This window comes from Apium graveolens, chromosome 4 (assembly GCF_009905375.1).
Source record: "Apium graveolens cultivar Ventura chromosome 4, ASM990537v1, whole genome shotgun sequence".
NCBI classification, from domain to species: Eukaryota; Viridiplantae; Streptophyta; class Magnoliopsida; order Apiales; family Apiaceae; genus Apium; species Apium graveolens.
This window is the reverse complement of record NC_133650.1, coordinates 51,591,805-51,596,597: the sequence shown is the minus strand read 5'-3', so window position 1 is coordinate 51,596,597 and position 4,793 is coordinate 51,591,805. Positions and strand designations below refer to the sequence as shown.

General features: G+C 41.4%; 1 non-coding gene across 1 annotated transcript; it reads left to right on the top strand.

Moving 5' to 3' along the window:
* The first annotated feature begins 4,123 nt into the window (after positions 1-4,123).
* LOC141722177 (small nucleolar RNA R71) lies at positions 4,124-4,227 on the top strand. Its single transcript, XR_012575202.1, has one exon. It is a non-coding gene; the product is annotated as a small nucleolar RNA R71 (small nucleolar RNA).
* The last annotated feature ends 566 nt before the right edge of the window (positions 4,228-4,793 follow it).

Genomic DNA, 4,793 nt, shown 5'->3' with positions numbered 1-4,793 from the left:
ATTTGTCTGAGGATGATAAGCTGTAGCAAAGCGATGATTTACATTATACCTTTTCATTATAGCAGTGAACTTGTGATTGCAAAAATGCGACCCCTCATCACCGATTATGACTCTTGGAGTTCCAAACCTTGTGAATATCTGCTTGTGAAGAAAATTAAGCACCACTTTGTCATCGTTCATTGGAAATGCCTTAACTTCAACCCGTTTCGACACGTAATCAACTGCCAACAAGATATACTGATTGTTACAAGATGAGACAAATCGCCCCATGAAGTCAATTCCCCAAACATCGAAGACCTCAACCTCGAGAAGCTCAATAAGAGGCATCTCATCCCTCTTAGACATATCACCCACACGTTGACATCGATCACATTTCAAAACAAACTGGTGAGCATCTTTAAATAATGTCGGCCAAAAGAAACCTGCTTGAAGAACACGAACTGCTGTCTTTTCTCCACCATAATGTCCTCCATAAGCCATTGAGTGGCAATCTCGCAAAATCCCCCCCCCCCTGTTTCGTTGTAAGGAATACATCTCTTGATGATTTGGTCTGCTCCTTGACGAAAAAGAAATGGCTCATCCCATATATACCACTTTACTTCATGTAGAAACTTCTTCTTTTGAGCATAAGATAAGTCGGGAGGCATCATATTACTCACAAGGTAGTTCACAATGTCTGCAAATCACGGTTCTTCTTCTTGCACTCCAAACAGCTGCTCATCGGGAAAAGATTCATTTATCAATGTCTTATCCAATGAAGTAGCATTAGGATTTTCTAAACGTGAGAGATGATTAGCGACTTGATTTTTAGTCCCCTTTTTGTCCTTGATCTCTAGTTCAAATTCTTGAAGCAAAAGAACCCATATAATCAATCTAGGCTTTAAGTCCTTCTTTGAGACTAGATATCGAATTGCAGCATAATCAGTAAAAACTATCGCCTTAGTCCCAAGTAGATTAGATCAAATTTTCTCAAAACCATAGACAGTAGCCAAAAGTTCTTTCTCCGTAGTAGTATAATTCAGTTGAGCACCATTTAGGGTTTAACTAATTTAGTAGACCACATGAAATATATTGTTCTTCCTCTGCCCAAGAACTACTTCAACTGCATAGTCACTTGCATCGTACATCATCTCAAAAGGTTCATTCCAATCAGGTGCAGTTATGACCGGTGCCGTGATTAAACTCTTCTTCAAAGTCTCAAAAGCTACAAGGCACTCACCATCAAATTTGAAAGGGACACCTTTTTCTAGCAAACTGAATAATGGCTTTTGAACTTTCAAGAAGTCTTTGATGAAATGTCTGTAGAAACCCACATGACCAAGAAAACTGCGAATTCCATTAACAGAATTGGGTGGAGGCAGATTCTCAATGACCCCCACCTTGGCCTTGTCCACCTCTAGACCTTTACTAGAAACCTTGTGCCCGAGAATAATGCCCTAACGCACCATAAAGTGAAATTTCTCCTAATTGAGAACCAGATGGTCTCAACACACCTTTTGAGAACATGTCCAAGATTTTGCAAGCATTCATCAAAAGAATCACCAAAGACTGAGAAGTCATCCATGAACACCTCCACATTTTGGCCAATCATGTCAGAAAAGATGACCATCATGCATCTCTGAAATGTGGCTGGTGCATCACACATACCAAAAGAAACTCGTCTGAAGGCGAAAGTACCAAATGGACAAGTGAAGGTAGTTTTCTCCTGATCTTCTGGAGCGATACAAATCCGATTGTAGCCTGAATAACCATCCAAAAGATAGTAGTACTCATGACCAGCCAACCTGTCAAGCATCTGATCAATAAATGGAAAAGGGAAGTGATCCTTCCTAGTGGCTTTGTTCAGCTTCCTGTAGTCCATGCAAACTCTCCACCCCGTGACTGTTCTAGTAGGATTAAGCTCATTCTTCTCATTTGCTACCACAGTAATACCACCTTTTTTGACACACATTGAACCGAGCTTACCCAAAAACCGTCATATATATGATAGATAATTCCTGCATCTAGCCACTTAAGAATTTCCTTCTTTACTACTTCCTTCATGATTGGATTGAGTCTTCTTTGCTGCTCGACCGTAGGCTTGCTACCTTCCTCTAGAAGAATTTTATGCATGCAATAAGAAGGGTTGATTTCCTTGATATCTGCTATAATCCATCCAATTCCCGATTTGAACTCTCTCAAAATCCTCAAAAGCTTATCCTCATCACTACCTGAAAGGTCAGATGCAATAATAACAGGTAGAGTAGATGCATCACCTAAAAATGCATACCTCAAATGCTCAGGTAAAGGCTTAAGCTCAAGAGTGGGAGCTTCCTCAATAGGTGGCTTGAGGCGTTTAGGAGCTTTGTTTAATTCCTCCATTTTGCAAGAGATTCAAAAGGCATATCAATCTTCCTTTTCCAGGGAGAAGTATTCAAATACTGCAATTGTTCTTCACCTTCGTCATCTTCACTATCCGAATTCCCCAATAAGGCTTTTTCTAAGGCATCGGACCTTAGCAATTGATCAAGTTCTGATGTGACCACCGAATCGACCAACTCCACTTTTAATCATTCCTCATTATCAGTAGGAAATTTCATAGCGTTGAACACATTAAAAGTAACATCCTGATCCAGAACTCGTATTGTGAGCTCACCCTTCTGCACATCTATCAAGGTTCGGCCAGTTGCCAAGAAAGGTCTCCCCAAGATTATGGGAATCTTCTTATCCTCCTCGAAATCAAGAATTATGAAATCAGCAGGGAAGATCATCAACCTTGACCAAGATATCCTCCACAATACCTCGCGGATATGTAATAGAACGGTCGGCCAACTGCAAGGTCATATAAGTCGGTTTGGGATCAGGTAAGTGCAACTGCTTAAAAATTGATAAAGGAATCAGATTGATGCTAGCTCCCAAGTCACATAAGCATCTGTCAAAAGACACTTTTCCAATAGTACACGGAATAGTGAAGCTTCCTGGATCGTTAAGCTTCGGAGGCAACTTCTGTTACAGCACAGCACTGCATTCCTCCGTGAGAACGACTGTCTCTAAATCATCTAGCTTCACCTTCCGAGAGAGAATACCTTTCATAAACTTTGCATAACTAGGCATCTGCTCAAGAGCCTCAGCGAAAGGTATGTTGATATGAAGTTTCTTGAGCACCTCCAAAAACTTCTCAAATTGCTTGTCCAACTTCTTCTTCTGCAGCCGCTTAGGAAAAGGCGGTGGAGGATAGATCTGTTTCTCCCATGTATTACCCTCAGTAGGACTGTGCTCAAAGGTAGTCTTCCTTGGTTTCACTTCTACTTCCTACTATTCTACTTCTTTCTTAGCCTCAGCTTCTTCAGTCAACACTTGAGTTTGTTCGGGATTCGCAACCTTTCCATACCTCAAGGTGATTTCCTTTACCTGCTCCTTAGCTTCCCTATTTCCTGGCAGTTCAGTGTCAATAGGTAGTGTACCAGGCTGATGATTTAGCAAGGCATTGGCAATTTGCCCAATTTGATTTTCTAAGGTCTTGATAAAAACGGCTTGACTCTTGCACATAAGCTTCAACTCCTCTAATTTAGATTTTTCATTAGCTTGTTACAGCTGGAGTTGTTGTCTTGGTGCATAATGCGGTTGCTGAAAACCAGGGGTGTTGTACTGCTTAGCTGGATATTGCTGATAAGGCTGTTGAACCATATTCTGAGTGTTGCTCCAACTGAAATTAGGATGATTGCGATTGTTGGGATGATAGGTGGTTGGCACTGGTTACTGCGATCGCTGGAAGTTGCTCACAAACTGAGCTGATTCACTATAAATTGTGCACTGATCAGTCTCATGGGCACCAGCACAAAGTTCACAGACACTGGTGATTGGATTAACTCCATAAATAGTCAAAGTGTCCACCTTCATCGTCAAAGCCTTAAGTTGGGCAGTGATATCAGTTGATGCGTCCAACCCCAAAATTCCTGCTACTTTTCCCTGAATCAGCCTCTGGGAAGGATTCTGGTACTCATTAGCAGCCATCAGTTTAATAAGTTCATAAGCTTCATTGTAGCTTTTAGCCCACAAGGCTCCTCTTGATGTTGCGTCAAGAATGGGTCTAGAAGTAGCACCCAATCCATTGTAGAAACAGTTGATAATCATCTAATCAGGCATGCCATGGTGTGGCTTCCTTAGCATCTCCTTATATCGATCCTAAGCCTCACACAGAGATTCTCTAGTTTGCTGAGCAAACTGAGTAAGAGCATTCCTGATTGTAGCAGTCTTTTCCATAAGGAAGAATTTAGTGAGAAAATTTTGCACAAGATCCTCCCAAGTGGTGATAGACCCTGCTGGTAGAGAGTGTAACCAGCACTTAGCTTTTTCCCTTAGAGAGAATGGGAAGAGGCGTAGCTTGATAGCATCTTCAGTCACATCATTAAACTTAAAGGTGTCGCAGATTTTGATGAAATCTCTGATGTGCATGTTGGGGTCTTCAGTAGGAGAACCCCCAAACTGAACTGAGTTCTGTATCATCTGAATCGTGCTTGACTTGATCTTAAAAGTGTTAGCCCTGATGGCTGCTCTGATGATGCTTGACTGAATGTCATTAATCTTAGGCGGAGAACAGTCCATCAAAGCCTTCGGATTTTCCGCTTGATCACCCATCTCTACTAATGCTGATTCGTCAACTTTCTCTTCTTCTTCTACCTTCTTTTCTTCCTTAAAAACTTCCTTACGAACTACCACAAGTTCTTCCTCAGCTTTATCCAGTGTTCTCTTACGAGTACGCGAATGCGTATGCATACACCCTCACTAGAGTACCTGAAATAAGACAAGGAAAC